Source organism: Pseudophryne corroboree, chromosome 7 (genome assembly GCF_028390025.1).
Source record: "Pseudophryne corroboree isolate aPseCor3 chromosome 7, aPseCor3.hap2, whole genome shotgun sequence".
Taxonomy (NCBI): Eukaryota; Metazoa; Chordata; class Amphibia; order Anura; family Myobatrachidae; genus Pseudophryne; species Pseudophryne corroboree.
In genome coordinates this window covers 156,772,420-156,791,414 of record NC_086450.1, presented here as the reverse complement: position 1 = coordinate 156,791,414, position 18,995 = coordinate 156,772,420, and the positions used below count along the sequence as shown (strand labels likewise).

General features: G+C 43.8%; 2 pseudogenes; one reads left to right on the top strand and one right to left on the bottom strand.

The window, feature by feature from the left end:
* Positions 1–714: 714 nt before the first annotated feature.
* LOC134946394 (5S ribosomal RNA) lies at positions 715–834 on the bottom strand (annotated as a pseudogene).
* A 5,060-nt stretch (positions 835–5,894) lies between these two features.
* LOC134946285 (5S ribosomal RNA) lies at positions 5,895–6,013 on the top strand (annotated as a pseudogene).
* The last annotated feature ends 12,982 nt before the right edge of the window (positions 6,014–18,995 follow it).

Here is an 18,995-nt window from a genome sequence, read left to right as displayed (position 1 = left end):
CACGTGTAGATGAAAGAAAAGCAGGATCAATTCCTGAACCAAACGGCATGGTGAAGTACAGCAAATACAGCAAACACAGCCCGACAGCTGTTTCAACCGACTGGTCTTCCTCAGGGGCCAACTGCACTGTTGTCAGAAAATGAAATGTAAGCCTCAAATGGCACCACAATCAACCCAGAAGCATCAGGACGTGGGCTGAGACAAGTCCGGGCATGTCTAATGCATTCCCTGCTGTCTCCTCCCGCTCCATGACACTGGTAACTAAGCAAAACAAACCCAGTGTCATGCATAGCAATGGCTCTGGAGCACGGCTGAACGTGCGGCGGCTGGTCTCAGCAGCCTGACTAGTAAATGGCATGCTGACAGTGAGGGGAATAGCAAGGACGCTGTATATCAAAACAGCAGTGAATGAAATCAAGTGATGTGTTTAAAAAAGCAAAAGGAATAGTGCTGAAGGTCAGCAGAACAGGGTTCCCTGAAAGTGTTGGCTAGAAAGTGCAAGGTGCAAAAAGCAGGAAGAAATGACAGGTCTAATAGAAATAATAGCAGGTGACACAAGGACAACCCTCAAAACAGCCTACTGCAAAGCAATGCCCACTTGTTATGGCAATCAATATAAATAAGAATATATGTGCAAAAAGAATCCAAACTGCCCTATTGGGGAGAAAACCCACAGAATGCACAATGTCTGCTGCCTTGTGGTATTAAGTGAGTGATGTACAGCACCCAGTATTCCCAGATCATCACCGATACTGGTACTGACTGGGCCCAACACTAATTAGTTTCCAAGATCAGCCGGAATTGGACGTTTGCCAGTGTGGTATGGCTGTAAATATCACTAGACCAACATATGTTGTCTACTTGCGGAATACCATATAGGCAGCTGGAATCTGATACTGCTAAATACAACACCAAGGATGGACAATAAGCTGCACATAGTGAGCAAGAAAGGGTCTGCATGGTGGATGTTGAAAGCGAGGGTGAAAGGAAAGGTGTCACTGCTAGTGAAGTGGGGACCTGTCAGGATCGAGTCTCTAGATATATAAAGACACACAGCGGTCTCTGACAGCACATAGCATGCAAAGAACATCAATGACAGGACACACGGCGGTGTCTAAGAAAATTAAACCAAACAGCGGAATGCAGAGTCCAACAAAAAGTCACTATAATATGTCACAGGAAACAACCTAAACGAAAATCTTCATTAAGGCCAATCGGAGTAAGGCAATTAAGTCTGTGTATCCATTGTAGTTCTCGTTGTAGCAAAATTCTGTCCTGATCACCCCCACGTTGTAGGGGCGGTATGTGATCAATGATACAACATTTGAGCTGTTTAACTGTATGATGTGCATCCTTGAAGTGTCTTGTGACTGGTAAGTTAGTAAAGTCTTTTGAGGTGTCTGTAGCAATTAGGCACTTCTTGATAGATGAGCGGTGTTGGCTGAGCCATTCTTTCATCATTCTACTAGTCTTGCCGACATACAGACGGTTGCATGGGCATCTCAAAATGTAAACAACAAATCCTCTATTACAGTCCAACCTATATTTGATGGAATATTCCCTCCCATCAGTGGGATTTTTGAAGCGATTGCCTATTATCAGAAAGAGCAATTCGAACATCCTGTACACTTAAATACTCCCGGTTTGGTGGTAAGCCAATTGGACATCTGTCAAGGTTTCCGCTGTGAAAAGTCCTTGAGATTCGGTCCTCGTCTATAAGCAAATCTTGGTATTAGAGATAAGTCTTTTTTCAATGTCGGATCACTGGAGATCAAATGCCAATGTTCCCTGATGCGTTTACGTATGAAGGCTGATGCCATAGTGAACATACTGGAAAAATTGAGCCTATCCCACTCTTTATTGGTAGGATCAGTTTTCACATGTAGAAGTTCAGTTCTGTTAAGTTTCTCAATCCGTGATAAAGCATTATTGATATCATTCCAGGAGTATCCTCTGTCCAAGAATCTCTGGCACATAGATTCCAAAGCTCCTGGTAATTCCATTGGATTAGAGGTGATGCGTATCACCCTCAGCAGTTGAGAGAAAGGCAAGCCCTTTTTCAAAGGCGCTGGATGAAAACTGGAGTGCAATAAAAGAGTGTTACGGTCCTTACTGTAGATTGAAGTTAGCAATGTATTATTCTCCTTTTTGATGGTCACATCCAAAAAATTAATTTGTGTTTTACTGAAGGTCAAACTGAATCTGATGGTTCCAGGGAGGGCATTGAGTTAATTGATGAATTCCAAAAGATGTTCTTCAATGCCTTGCCAAATAAAAAAGAAATCATCGATGTATCATACATAAAATGCTAAAAAGGGACAAAAAACGTGAATTACCAGTTATGTGCACCTGCTCATATGCTGCCATAAAAATGTTGGCATAAGAGGGCGCCATGTTAGAACCCATGGCGGTCCCTTGTTTCTGCAAGTAGAAACAATTTTCAAAAAGAAAATAATTTTTGGTGAGGATGACGTCATTGAGTAACATAAGAAAGGAGACTGGCGGTCCAAAATATGCATCACTGTTGTTGAGAAGATCTCTGCATGATTCAATACCCTGTATATGGGGGATGTTGGTGTAGAGACTGGAAATGATGTAGCACTATTCCTTTTACTTTTTTTAAACACATCACTTCATGATATACAGCATCCTTGCTATATAAAGAGCATATATAAAGAGCAATTTATTCCCAGGGGGTTCAGGTTGCGTAACCAACCCACACTGGGAAGACATAGCAATGATTTCTGCGCCAGATGGTGCAACATACTGAATAAGTGTTCATTTGACTTAATGCTGCTGGTGAATGAACAGGCGGGCATTGATTTGAATGATATCAGGAAGGACATCTCCGAATTAGAAGCATCAGACATATTTAAGTCAATCCAAACCCCAGACAGTGAGCTTCTGTCCAAGTTGAACAAGGACATAAATTTAAAGGAGATTTGCTGAACTTCAAAAAGAACAAGTACAAACAGGTCAAATTGGACTACAAGGATAACAGGGTATATCCTTGGTATTCGTGTAGTGAACCCCGAAGATATAAACCACAGTTCCAACGTGGCAGAAGACCTATACAACCCTTTACAGACATTGACAGCCAGTCCCAAACTTCGTCAAAAGACTCAGATGCTCCATCTACCTCTGGCCAAAACTTTACATCTTTACCAAGATCCTCCAGGAATAGAAGACCGCCAAAAATCCCGCTGTACCCACCCGTCGAGGTGGAAGAAAAAGAAAGAAAAAGACAACAAAAACACAATTAGAAATGGTAGTCTTCAATCTGTCCCAGCATTCCTTAACACCTGACGAACTGTCCATTCTGAACAAAGGCCTATCCTTTGTCCCCACAGTAACACAGGATGAATTTAAATGGCATGTGGATCTTTACAAATTTGGCAGGCAGCTTCGGCTTAAAGATTTTTTTGCAGGAACTAACCTCGATTCAGGATCAACATCCTCAACCAACCAGTCAAGTTTACAAAAAAAGCCAAGCCTATTTGACCCACCATCACAAAACCCTACTTTACACACTTTTATGAGGGTTCTCAAAAGGGATACCATTCCATACATCGCCAACCAAAGATATAACCATCACAACATCACATTGGGAGAGAGAAAAGCCATTGACTCATTATGCAATGACACCCAGTTAATTATCAGAGCTGCAGACAAAGGCGGAGGAATCGTACTCCTTGATTACGACTACTACATACGGGAGGCCAACAGCCAACTCTTGGATACCATGTGTTATCAGAAACTCACTTATGATCCAACTGGAGTGTACAAAACAGAGATTGACTCTATTGTACAAATGGGACTCAACAATGGCTATATCAATCAAAGCACAGCTGAATGTTTGACAACCACACATCCCAAAATTCCATTTTTGTATAGACTTCCAAAAATACACAAATCACTAACTCAGCCTCCTGGATGACCTATTATCTCGGCCAGAGGTTCCCTGTGTCAGCCCCTTTCCCAATTGGTCGACTTTTATCTACAACCACTGGATAGGAGAACATCCAGCTATATAGAGGACACCTCTGACTTTTTGAGGAAATTAGAAGGAGTGCAGAGTGTGACAGAGGATACCTTGCTTGTCACTTTGGACGTTTCCAGTCTCTACACCTACATCCCCCATATACAGGGTATTGAATCATGCAGACATCTTCTCAACAACAGCGATGCATATTTTGGACCGCCAGTCTCCTTTCTTATGTTACTCATTGACGTCACCCTCACCAAAAATTATTTTCTTTTTGAAAATTGTTTCTACTTGCAGAAACAAGGGACCACCATGGGTTCTATCATGGTGCTCTCTTATGCCAACATTTTTATGGCAGCATATGAGCAGGTGTACATCATTGGTAATTCACGTTTTTTGTCACTTTTTAGCATTTTATGTATGATACATCGATGATTTCTTTTTTATTTGGCAAGGCAGTGAAGAACATCTTTTGGAATTCATCAATGAACTCAATGCCCTCCCTGGAACCATCAGATTCAGTTTGACCTTCAGTAAAACACAAATTCATTTTTTGGATGTGACCATCAAAAAGGAGAATAATACATTGCTAACTTCAATCTACAGTAAGGACTCTGACCGCAACACTCTTTTATTGCACTCCAGTTTTCATCCAGTGCCTTTGAAAAAGGGCTTGCCTTTCTCTCAACTGCTGAGGGTGATACGCATCACCTCTAATCCAACAGAATTACCAGGAGCTTTGGAATCTATGTGCCAGAGATTCTTGGACAGAGGATACTCCAAGAATGATATCAATAATGCTTTATCGCGGATTGAGAAACTTAACAGAACTGAACTTCTACATGTGAAAACTGATCCTACCAATAAAGATCGGGATAGGCTGAATTTTTCCAGTATGTTCACTTACGGCATCAGCCTTTATACGTAACCGCATCAGGGAACATTGGCATTTGATCTCCAGTGATCTGACATTGAAAAAAGACTTATCTCTAATACCAAGATTTGCTTATAGACGAGGACCGAATCTCAAGGACCTTTTGGTCAAGACAGACTTTTCACAGTGGAAAACTAGACAGATGTCCAATTGGCTTACCACCAAACCGGGAGTATTTAAGTGTACAGGATGTTCGAATTGCTCTTTTCTGATAATAGGCAATCGCTTCAAAAATCCCACTGATGGGAGGGAATATTCCATCAAATATAGGCTGGACTGTAACAGTAGATTTGCTGTTTACATTTTGAGATGCCCATGCAACCATCTGTATGCCAGCAAGACTAGTAGAATGATGAAAGAGCGGCTCAGCCAACACCGCTCATCTATCAAGAAGTGCCTAATTGCTACAGACACCTCAAAAGACTTTACTAACTTACCGGTCGCAAAACACTTCAAGGATGCACATCATACTGTTAAACAGCTCAAATGTTGTATCATTGATCACATACCGCCCCTACAACGTGGGGGTGATCGGAACAGAATTTTGCTACAACAAGAACTACAATGGATACACAGACTTAATTGCCTTACTCCGATTGGCCTTAATGAAGATTTTCGTTTAGGTTGTTTCCTGTGACATATTATAGTGACTTTTTGTTGGAAACTGCTTTCCGCTGTTTGGTTTAATGTTCTTAGACACCGCCGTGTGTCCTGTCATTGATGTTCTTTGCATGCTATGTGCTGTCAGAGACCGCTGTGTGTCTTTATATATCTAGAGACTCGATCCTGACAGGTCCCCACTTCACTAGCAGTGACACCTTTCCTTTCACCCTCGCTTTCAACATCCACCATGCAGACCCTTTCTTGCTCACTATGTGCAGCTTATTGTCCATCCTTGGTGTTGTATTTAGCAGTATCAGATTCCAGCTGCCTATATGGGATTCCCCAGTAGACAACATATGTTGGTCTAGTGATATTTACAGCCATACCACACTGGCAAACGTCCAATTCCGGCTGACCTTGGAAACTAAGCAGTGTTGGGCCAGTCAGTACCAGTATCGGTGACGATCTGGGAATACAGGGTGCTGTACATCACTCACTTAATACCACAAGGCAGCGGACATTGTGCATTCTGTGGGTTTTCTCCCCAATAGGGCAGTTTGGATTCTTTTTGCACATATATTCTTATTTATATTGATTGCCGTAACAAGTGGGCATTGCTTTGCAGTAGGTTGTTTTGAGGGTTGTCCTTGTGTCACCTGCTATTATTTCTATTAGACCTGTCATTCCTTCTGCTTTTTGCACCTTGCACTTTCTAGCCAACACTTTCAGGGAACCCTGTTCTGCTGAGCTTCAGCACTATTCCTTTTGCTTTTTTAAACACATCACTTAATTTCATTCACTGCTGTTTTGATATACAGCGTCCTTGCTATTCCCCTCACTGTCAGCATGCCATTTATTAGTCAGGTTGCTGAGACCACCCGCCGCACATTTTGCCGTGCTCCGGAGCCGTTGCTATGCATGACACCGGGTTTGTTTAGCTTAGTTACCAGTGTCATGGAGCGGGAGGAGACAGCAGGGGATGCATTAGACATGCCCGGACTAGTCTCAGCCCACGTCCTGATGCTGCTGGGTTGATTGTGGTGCCATTTGAGGCTTACATTTCATTTTCTGACAACCGTGCGGTTGGCCCCTGAGGAAGACCAGTCGGTTGAAACAGCTGTCGGGCTGTGTTTGCTGTATTTGCTGTACTTCACCATGCCGTTTGGTTCAGGAATTGATCCTGCTTTTCTTTCATCTACACGTGAGTGCTGGCTTGTCTACTTTTTCTGCATCGCTGGAGAAGTGAGTGTTCTATATTTATTGCTGCCTTGCACCACCATTTTTTGCTTTATATACATAGCCTTTGAGTGCTGTCGTGATTTCCTACATCTCATTGTAGAAATAGAAGCCTCCGAAGTAGGCTTTGGAGCTATCCTTTCGCAAGAGGATCCACTCAATCATAAGCTCCATCCCTGTGTGTTTCTCTCTCAAAAATTTTCTCCTGCTGAAGTCAACTATGACGTAGGGAATCGAGAGATTCTAGAAGTCAAATGTGCTTTGGAAGAATGGAGACACTGGCTGGAGGGAGCAAGGCATACAATAACCGTTTTCACAAACCACAAAAATTTAGTCTACCTTGAATCTGCTAAAAAATTAATTCTCGACAAGCCAGTTGGGCACTGTTTTTTGCCAGGTTCAATTTCATTATACCAATAGGCCCGGCTCTAAAAACAACAAAGCTGATGCTTTATTCCAAAGTTTTCTGTCTTGTCATGAAGTCTCTAAGCGTCCAGAGCTGATTCTTTCCCCAGGGAGTATCCTTGCTGTCCTAACCATGAATCTCAAGACCAGCCAGCACAGATGCAGGCCCCATCTGAGAATCCTTCAGGACTCCTGTTTGTTCCAGAGAAACTCAGATCAGCTGTGTTATCTGAGTCCCGTGACAACAAGACTTCAGGACATCCAGGGGTTAATAAGACTTTACATCTTCTCTCACACTCTGTATGGTGGCCAACTATTAAGGCAGACGTTCAAGAGTTTGTTAAGGCCTGTCATGTCTGTGCCAAAAACAAGTCTCCTCGTGTTCTTCCTTCTGCACAATTATTTCCTCTGTCTGTACCCTCCAAGCCATGGACCCATTTGTCAATGGATTTTATTGTAGATTTACCAAGATCTTCCAACTGTTCGGTCATCTGGGTGGTGGTTGACCGTTTCAGTAAAATGGCTAATTTCTTTCATCTGTCTAAATTGCCTAATGCTAAGGATCTTGCTTCTTTATTTGTTCAGCACATATTCCGTATTCATGGCCTACCACAAGACATTGTCTCGGATAGAGGCTATCAATTCATAGCCTATTTCTGGAGATCTTTCTGTGCGGAACTAGGAATCAATATCAGTCTCTCGTCAGGATATCACCCACAGTCTAATGGCCAGACAGAATGGGTTTATCAGTCTTTGGAGCAATATCTACGATGTTATATCTCTAAATCCCAGGATGATTGGGTTGACTATCGACCCTTTGCAGAGTTTGCGTATAATAATTCTGAACATTCTTCAACTTCCATGTCTCCTTTCTTCTGTGGTTCCGGTATTCATCCTAAATTGAATACTTTCACTCCATCATGAGTTTCTAGTTATTCTTCTTTTTCTCCCGTGTCTCACCTTAGGACGATTTGGAGGAAAGTAGATCAAGCCTTGGAGGATGCGGCAGTCCGGTCTAAGAGATTTGCTGACAGATTTCGAAAACCTTGTTCTTTTAAAGTAGGAGACATGGTATGGTTATCTGCTCGAAACATCAAGCTCCACCAGAAATCTCAAAAATTGGGTCCCAGTTACATTGGACCATTTCACATCATCCAGAAAATCAATTCTGTTGCTTTTTGTCTGCAATTACCCAGGTCTTTGAGAATCAATAATACCTTCCATTGTTCTCTATTTAAATTGGCATTTGTTTCTGAGAAATTTAAAGTAAGAGGTTTCAAGAGACCTTCTCCAGTCTTGATTCGAGGACATCAATAATTTGTGGTTGAGAAAATTCTGGACTCCAAGTTTGTACAGAGGGGGTAATTCTGAGTTGATCGCAGCAGGAATTTTGTTAGCAATTGGGCAGAACCATGTGCACTGCAGGGAAGGCAGATATAACATGTGCAGAGAGAGTTAGATTTGGGTGGGTTATTTTGTTTCTGTGCAGGGTAAATACTGGCTGCTTTATTTTTATGATGCAATTTAGATTGCAGATTGAACACACCCCACCCAAATTTAACTCTCTCTGCACATGTTATATCTGTCTCCCCTGCAGTGCACATGGTTTTGCCCAATTGCTAACAAAATTCCTGCTGCGATCAACTCAGAATTACCCCCAGAGTCAAGTACATATTTTAGTTCATTAGAAAAGCTACGGTCCTGAAGAGAGAACTTGGGTGCCTGGGAAGTTCCTTCATGCTCCAGAATTAATGAAAGGATTTTTCAAGAAATATCCCCAGAAGCCTGGATCTAGGGGTTTCTTAACCCCTCTTCAAGGAAGGGGGTACTGTTAACGCCGGGAGGCGTGTGTCCCAGCCGTTGCTGTGAACCCGGGATGCCACACCTCCCGCTGACCCCTGCCCGGCGCCTAGCAACAGGTGGACGCCGGGCGCAAGGTTTTCTGGTCCCCACCCGGCGCCTAGCAACAGGCAGACCCTAGGCGCAAAGTCTCCTGGTCCCCACCCGGCGCCTAGCAACAGGCAGACACTGGGTGCTGTGAACCACCAGATCCCTAGCAACGGGGATGCCGGACGCAGACGGCATTCCTGTTGCTGGTGAACTAAGTACCCAGCTGTGTATAAGGACATGCAGCAGAACAGCTGCACAATATTTGCAATTAAGGAGTTTCTTCTGTGATTGGTGCAGCACCATTTATATTCTTTTCCTGGTCACTCCAAAGATGCTGTGATAGTTCTTACTTCTGTGTGAACCTGTCATCTCATTGGAGATCCTGCCTGTGTTGTGCTGTTACCTGGAGACTTTGACTGATCGATTCTTGACCAGATCTTGCCAGCCGGTGTTCAGGTTTTCATGGAGTATCCACGCTAACAGCTTTTTGTTTATTGGGTAGTGAAGAGTACAAGCGCTAATGAGTGTAGTGACAGTTATACTGGAAATAATCAGGTGGATTAAAAGATTATTGAAATGGCCTTAGGCACTTATCTGATAAACACAAAACTTCAATCCGGTATTCATCATTTTAGGAATCATGTAAAAGAAGAAACAGTAAACATAGTGTGTATCGTTCACAAGTAAAAATAGAGCTTTTCGCTATATAAGGTGCAAATTTAGGGAATTTTGGCTATTCCCAATAAAATTATAATCTGTAGCTTCACAAAATAAAATACAGATTTTATTCAGTAACCAAATGTTCCAGGGACACAAGGGGATCCCCTTGAAGAAGTCCACACTCAGAAGGACGAAACGCGTTGGGACCGTTTGCTGCTGAAACTCCTATTGATGGACAGATAAGCATTTGAACTACTTTTAGCCTGTACGCATAAACTTTGGCTATCTTGTGTCCCTGGAACATTTGGTTACTGATTCCCTTGTGCTTAGAACGGACAGATAAGCTTTTAAGATTTTAAAATCTTGTACGTGTGTTGTCTAGCCGTGTTTTGTATTGTTCATTAAAATATGTATTTTATTTTGTGAAGCTACAGATTATAATTTTATTGGGAATAGCCAAAATTCCCTAAATTTGCACCTTATATAGCGAAAAGCTCTATTTTTACTTGTGAACGATACACACTATGTTTACTGTTTCTTCTTTTACATGATTCCTAAAATGATGAATACCGGATTGAAGTTTTGTGTTTATCAGATAAGTGCCTAAGGCCATTTCAATAATCTTTTAATCCACCTGATTATTTCCAGTATAACTGTCACTACACTCATTAGCGCTTGTACTCTTCACTACCCAATTTTCCTTTATGTGTATACCATACACTAATCTTGTATTATGAGCTGCTACTCCTAAAAGAGTTAAACGAGTGTTTTCCTTCTTACGGTTTCCACCGCACGTTTGTACTGCAGCGCCTAGGTCTCTATTTCTCTATTAGCTTTTTGTTTATATTTATATCTTTAACATCCCTGAGCATTGTTGCTCTCACTGTTTATTTGCTTGTAACATCTAAGACCATTGTTGTTCTCATTATCACTCGTGCATTGGTGTTGCAGGGTTAGTTAGGTTCCCCCTTACTCACTTGCAGTCTCGGGTGGTGCCTTGTCACTTAATAAGACCAGGGGGCATCGGAGTTTGGGCGGACCTAATTTGCCCATTCAAACGCGGCTGCTGTGGGCAGAAGAACACTAGCACCGCAGGCACCATCCAACCACTCAGAGGGGTAACGGAATGAGGGGTAGAGCACGAGTTGCTGCAGACATCAATTCTAGCTGCAGCTTTACCTGTGAGTACTGGAACATCCCAGTTGTCACATTCTCCCCTGAGTTCCAGGTACTCACCCATAACACCCTGGGTCAAAGTGCTGCCCAGCATCCACCAATGGGAAGTCTGACTAGTACCCTAACCCCCTAGTATGTTGTCTAGTATCAAATGTTACTACTCTGTGATGTTTTTATCCAAATCTATCCAGTGGCAGTCCCAGAACAAGCTACCTGGGTCAAAGTTCTGGCAAATGTACACTAATGGGATTCCGGGAAGTCTGACTGGGAACATAATCCCCTAGTTTGTTTTATGGTATATATCTAATTTTACCACTCTGTGAAATTTTCTTCTAAATCCATCCAGTGGAAGTGCCAGAACAGGCTCACTGGGTCACAGTTCTAGCCTGCGCATTCCACCGTGAGGTCCGACTATGACCCCAACTCCCTAGTATGTCTTTTATTATGAAATGTTACCACCCTGTGATGTTTTTTCCCCAAATCCATACAGCGGCAGGCCCAGAACATGCTCCCCAGGTCAAAGTTCTACCCGGCGCACTCTGCCGTGAGGTCTGACCAGGACACCAACCACTCCATTAGGCATCCCAGACCTACTGCCACCTCTATATGAAGTTTTCATCCAGTGGAAGGTCCAGAACAGGCTCCATTGGTCAAAGTTCTGGCTGGCATACACCAACGGGAGGTACAACTGGGACCCCAATCCCCTAGTATGTCTTCTGGGTTCCAATGTCACCACTCTGTGTTGTTTTTATCCAAATCCATCCAGTGGAAGTGCTAGAACAGGGTCCCCAGGTCAAAGTTCTTCCTGGCACATTCAGCTGTGAGGTCTGACCAAACCCTACCCCTGGGATATCTTCTAGGATCCAATGTTGCCACTCTGTGAAGTTTTCATCCAAATCTATCAGTGAAAGGCCCAGAACAGGTTCCTTGTGTAAAAGTTCTGCCCAGCACATTCTGCTGCAAGGTCTTACCAGGACCACAACTGCTCCATTAGGCTTTCTAGACCAGTTGCCACCCCTCTGTGAAGTTTTTGTCTAAATCCATCAATGGGAGGTCCAGAACAGGCTCCCCGGGTCAAAGTTCTAGCTGGTGCATTCTGTTGTAAGGTCCAACCAGGACCCCAAACTCCATAAAACCTGACGAGGATCCAACTGGACAACCATTGGATTACTGTGGACCCTGAAGAGGACACTTCAGTGATATGCCAACTGACAGGTTTTTTTTATTGCAAGGGCTTTTAATCTATTGTTTTATTATTATTAAATATATTTTTTTTTACACAAGGTGTGGCCTGTCGGCCCTTACTGGTGCTATTGTTTTTTTTATACATCTCTCTCTCTATATATATATATATATATTTATACATATATATCTTACTTCATATAGCAAAACAAAGAGTATGCACTCGTCTTATGTGACACTGTAGGTAAAAGTAAACCACAGTGTTAGATAATTATTTCTGACTCATACACATATTGTGTGACACTGTAGGTGAAAGTAAACCGCAGCATTAGATTATTATTTGTGACTCATATGCATTTTGTGACACTGTAGGTGGTACATTGTTTGTACAAATTGTGGTGTGTGCTGTACCCCACTTCATTCATGTATGTTGATACTATGTATATACAGGACAAACAATTTAAAGGAGAGCAGGAAGCACTTACTGTTAGGCGCAGAGGCTCTCGCCGGCGCCCGACCGTTGCTGAGCAACGGTCCCGGCAAGTCACGCCTGCCGCACCTCTCTGTTCCCTGCACAGCGCCTGGCAATGCCAGGACGCCATACGCACTGATCCACCGGGTCCATGGCAATGGGTACGCCACAGGCGGACTGCGTTCCCCGTTGCCATGTAAATAAATCACCAGCACCTGTCAGTATGTGGTCGTGCAGCAGGGCAGCTGCACGGCATTTGCTCATTAGGTTCTCTGCTCCCATTGGTACAGAGACCTGGGGTGGATGCCGCGGGTGTTGGAGGGGCATGGGTGCTGCAGGATGGGCAGGTGCGGGGGTGCCGTGTGTGGGGGAGGGGCAGGTGCGGGGGTGCCTGCGGTTGGGGGAGGTGCGGGGTTGTCCATACCTCTGGTCCATGGCTTGAACCATGCAATGTCCTCAGCTGCTGCGCCCCAGGCCTGCTCAGGGTGTTGAGGACCGGAAGACATGATGGCGGTGGTGTTGTCCCTGCACAGGGTGGAGTACGGTGGCCAGCTGCAGCAGGTAAGCTGTGCGGCAGGGTGAGGGGGCTGGCGCTGGTTCCTGATCCCCGGGTCATGCAGCTGAGCAGTCCCCCATGCAGCATGCTGCACAGAGAGGGGCTGCGCCTGAAGAGCTGTGCCCCGGGCAAACCGCTGGCCAAGGAGAGTGCTGTACCTTAGCCTCCCATGCCTGCAAGAAAACAAGAAAGAGAGAGCGCAGACAGACTAATGTGTAATAACACCAATTTAATATTAAAATGTAATATATATTAAACTTTACAATCAGTATAAAAAAGATTGTTTAGAGCTGATAATAATTTACTCCAATAAAGAATCCACACTCCGCATATCTGATAGTCCCGTAATACTAGTGCACTAGTAGATGACACAATAGCCGGCAGTACATTAGAATCTGAAAATGGTGATCCTCAGGTCTAATGATATATATGGAATTGATCGTATATCATTTAGAAAAACAGTTCAAAACTGGATACTAAAGTCCCGATCTAAATACCACTGATCTACTTAAATGTTATTAGTACCGTTTCAATGGAGATATTAGTGGGTTGCAGTATATCTGCTCCGTCCGTCACTCTCTCACTGTGACCGCTGACCGGAGCGAATTTGCTTACCGCTTCCACAGGTGTCTCAGCGGCACTGATATGAACCGGACGCTGTGTACTCCTTTCCACGGCTCGTCCTCCTGTGTTCCTGCCAGATTTAGCAAGGTAGGATATTGCAGCCACAGGTGTCTAGCAATGTAGATCAGTATTGCTCTCCAAAGTTTGGGATGTATTCGCCACGGTTCCCGTATGGCAAGCGGGACCAATGTAGGTGGCTCCGGGAGCTGATCATTCAATTCCAGCAAGATTTCAAAATGAACAGTGGTACGTGGGATTAGCGGATGCCTGGATCTCTGATGTCCTGACGCGTTTCTCGACCGACAACACTGGTCGTTTCCTCAGAGGGTTGGATTTTTCTGCAACCCACTAATATCTCCATTGAAACGGTACTAATAACATTTAAGTAGATCAGTGGTATTTAGATCGGGACTTTAGTATCCAGTTTTGAACTGTTTTTCTAAATGATATACGATCAATTCCATATATATCAAAAGACCTGAGGATCACCATTTTCAGATTCTAATGTACTGCCGGCTATTGTGTCATCTACTAGTGCACTAGTATTACGGGACTATCAGATATGCGGAGTGTGGATTCTTTATTGGAGTAAATTATTATCAGCTCTAAACAATCTTTTTTATACTGATTGTAAAGTTTAATATATATTACATTTTAATATTAAATTGGTGTTATTACACATTAGTCTGTCTGCGCTCTCTCTTTCTTGTTTTCTTGTTTTCATTTGTTTAGGGTTTGCTAATACCCTTTTCCTTGGAGAGCAGCAGACAGCATTTCAACTTGGGAACATTAGGGCGCCTTTATCTTTGTTTTTTAGGTTCCCATGCCTGCGGTTGGGGGAGGTGCAGGGTTGTCCATACCTCTGGTAAATGGCTTGAACCATGCAATGTCCTCAGCTGCTGCACCCCAGACCTGCTCAGGGTGTTGAGGACCGGAAGACATGATGGTGGTGGTGCTGTCCCTGCACAGGGTGGTGTACGGTGGCCAGCTGCAGCAGGTAAGCAGTCCCCCATGCAGCATGCTTCACAGAGAGGGGCTGCGGCTGGAGAGCTGTGCCCCAGGCAAACTGCCAACCAGGGAGAGTGCTGTACCTCAGCCTCCCGTGCCTGCAGCCATGTTGGGACAGACATCTTACACCAGAGAAAGTAAATTCTGGGCTGGTTGTTCATTTGCCCATCTGCTATATAATTGGGCGGATCTGTGACTGTGACTCTGCCCAGCGTTATACACACAGGCACAGAGTCACAGATCTGGGCTATTATATAGGATATATATATATATATATATATATATATATATAAGCAGCGGTAATGGCGGCACTCCACAGACTTCGAATAAGTTTAAAACAGCTTATACTTTATTGCATCCTACGCCGTTTCGGGTAACAACCCGTCGTCAGGGACAAACATACACAAACTAACAAACATTTACAGGTATATATTTCCTGTAAATGTTTGTTAGTTTGTGTATGATTGTCCCTGACGACGGGTTGTTACCCGAAACGGCGTAGAACGCAATAAAGTATAAGCTGTTTTAAACTTATTCGAAGTCTGTGGAGTGCCGCAATTACCGCTGCTTGTATTTGGGTCCATTGAGGACTTATGGAAGGCACCGCAGCCCTTAACTGGAATTCCCCACAGTGAGTGCCGGGTTCTTTGGTATGTATATATACACACCAAATCTGAGGGCGCTAATGACTTATTAATCTATATATATATATATATATATAGACTATATATAATTCAATGATTTGTATGTCTCTCTGGTTATGCATTTGGACACCCCTACACTGATCGGGATGAAACTAATGTAAAGTGGTCTAGTAGGATCCTGGCCAAGTTTTACGGGGGTTAGCGTCCCGGTCGGACCTCCCATAGGAATGTGCCAGGCAATACTTTGACCCAGGGAGCCTGTACTGGGCCTTTCATTGGATAGATTTGGGAGACAATTGTACCAATGCAAGGTGGTCCAGTTGTATCCTGGATAGGTTTTAGGGGGTTCTGGTCTGATTCAGAACTCATGGCGGAATGTGTCAGTCAGAAATTTGACCCAAGGAGCATGTACTGGGTCATACACTGGATGACTTCAGAAGAAAACTTCACAGAGTGGTAAAATTGGATCCCAGAAAACATATTAGGAAGTTTGGGTCAGTTGGACCTCACGGATGAATGCATAGAGCAGAATTTTGATCCAGGAAGCCTGTTTGGGCCTTCCATCGGATAATAATCTAAAACTTTTTTTTTTACTTTTACCTACAGTGTCACACAATATGAGTGCCCACTCTCTGTTATGCTATGTGAAGTAACACTTTGGATCCCTACCTGGAATGGCACCCCAGCATTGACCTCTGAATGTGAGAGCATTTAGTGCATTATCTGTCTGTCTAACTATCTATAAAACCAATAGCACCAGAAAAGGCCAACAGACAACTCCTTGTGTAAAAAAAACCCTGATGTTTAATAATGATAAAAGCCCTTGCAATAAAAAATAAATAAAAAAAAACCTTGGCAATTTGCATATCACTGAAGTCTCCTCTTCAGGGTCCACAGTAATCCAATTTTGGTCCAGTTGGATCCTGGCCAGGTTTTAGGGGTTTAGGGTCCCGGTTTGACCTTACGATAGAAAGCGCCAACCAGAAGTTTGACCCAGGGAGCCTGTTCTGGAACTTCCACTGGATGAATTTTGAGGTAAACTTTAATGAACTGTAATAACTGACAGAAATTACCATAATTCCATGACCTGAAATACCTAACTGAAAGAGCCATAAATCAATTAACTAAAATAACTGACAGAAATGGAGGTGGGAAGATGAAAAATGTTGTGAACCCAAAAGCCTTGGAATAGCAACATTAAGAACAGAAGGGAAATTTTAATCCCATTTCTCAAAAGAAAAGTCATTATAAAACTGAACATAAGGAAAAGCTGGGGATCAGGGCTACTGGTGACACCCCAAAAACAAAAACAACAATGGGCAGCCTGCTCATGGGTGTGTTAGAAGAGCTACTAAGATACTAATTAACTATAAGCCGTCCATTGATTTTATTAAAGGCCTCGCCGTCCACCCCCCTACCTTCTTTTCTCCCCAATAAACACTCGGACAACTGAATTGCGATTTAAAAGGTCACAGCCAAATTTATTGATCAAATTAGAATTGGTACTCTATAAGTGGGTGGCGAGAAAGCAGTGCATACCCCCGGCTACAGCCTCCATTTTAATTTCTTCCTAAATTAAACAACGGGGCGGAACCTAAGTCCCGCCCTTGCGCAAGTTAGCTGAGCGGTACCACTTCCCACCATTGGCATAGCACCGGTCCACCCTTAAGATGACGACCGTGTCGGCCCTTGAGGCCACGAGGATCTGGGGGAAGTGCCGCCAACCGACGTTGCGCTACTACAGACTGCCGAGGAGCACTGCTTGCCGCCATAGCCTGGTTCCTAGAACCCAGGCCCGCCACCCGCTGCTACCTCCTGCCTCCCACTGACGCTTTCCGCTATGTCGCCCAAGAATACGGCTAGGCCTTTCTCTGTCAGGTGTACCCCGCCTTGCCTGAATAGTCCCTCCTCCCCGAACCTCAACAACGGGTGCCTGGCGATCGTACCGCCTTCTCCCGTTAAGAGACGGGCTACCGCCCTGTTCACCTTTCTTCTGACCCTTTGTAACCCCGTGCCCCCCTGTGCCCTTGGGACTATCTCGGACCATGTGTATCCGTGTATTAGGCCACCGGCCCCTCCACCATTGTATGTCGGCTTGAATTGCCGTAATCAGCTCGCTCCCCTAGCTTTTTCCTAAATCGCTGCCCCCTAGACCTTTTGCACTCCTGAAAAGTAGAATTACAATTAATCGTTACCCCCTGTTGTATGCGGACCTATAGTGCGAACTTTCGCGCGACCCATATGAAGGTGAAAACCACAAAACCTCTTTTTGTTTGAGGGCAAAAATGGAAAAAGTCCTTCATTCCCCCATTTATGGCGGGCAGCTTAAGGCCTTGGGTTTCGCGAAAGACGCCGAGCTGCCTTCTAGTCTTGCTTTTCCGCGCGTAAGTGTACCTTGTACGCTCCTGATTTCCACCTGCCCAGCTTTTTGATCTCGCCCGCTGGCAACCCCTTACGTGCCACTACTGCCATGTCTTGTCAGTTGATAATTACACTTTCGAATGGCCTGACGGTGCCTCCACCGAAATTAAAAATTTCTACATCCTAACGGTGCCACCACCGAAAATAAAATTTAAAAATTTCTACATCCTAAACGGTGCCACCACCGAAAATAAAATAAAAATTTCTACATCCTAAACGGTGCCACCACCGAAAATAAAATAAAAATTTCTACGTCCTATCGGTGCCACCACCGAAAATAAAATAAAAATTTCTACATCCTATCGGTGCCACCACCGAAAATAAATTAAAAATTTCTACATCCTATCGGTGCCACCACCGAAAATAAAATAAAAATTTCTACATCCTAACGGTGCCACCACCGAAATTAAATTAAAATTTTCTACATCCTATCGGTGCCACCACCGAAAATAAAAATTTTCTACACCCTAACGGTGCCGAAATTAAAAAACAACAATTCTACCTCCTAACGGGTTCAATCCGGTTAGGTATACTCATCATATAGCGCCCTATGATCTATACCTAGCAACTGACATATGAAATAAGACACCCGAGAGTGCCTACCGGCTCCGCAAAGAATGCTCTTAACTGGATTGAACCCATGACCTAAGTACTGTGAGGCCGTAATACTACCCATTGCCACATACTGGTGCGTTTACGCTGACTTGATATTCATGCCTTGCGTCAGACTATAGTTGTCCTACGTTATCCCGTATACCGCTAAGGCACATGCATCCTTGACCCCTACTTTATGCAGACCTGAGGTACTATTCAGCCCTTAAACCTTCGCTTTGCGCCTGGACCTTTGGCTTTCCTTTTCCTTCTGTCCTGTCTACCTTATTATGATACCATAAGTGACCATCATATTGCCCGTTCACTAAAGTAGCTTTGATGGGTTTTTACTGTGATCGCTACCGCTACTTGCTTTGCCTTGCCTTTTGTCTGACCGTTTGGTTATGGAACAACTTATTCAGCACTTAAAGACATAGCTAGTAAATGTAATATGCATTAAGAAGAACTGGGATTGAACCCATGACCTCAGTGCTGTGAGGCCGTAATGCTAACCATTGCCCCATAAATGGTGCGTTTCTGCTATTCTGATACCTAAGTGAACATAATACTGCGCATTCCCCAAAGCAGCTTTGATGGTTTTTCTATTG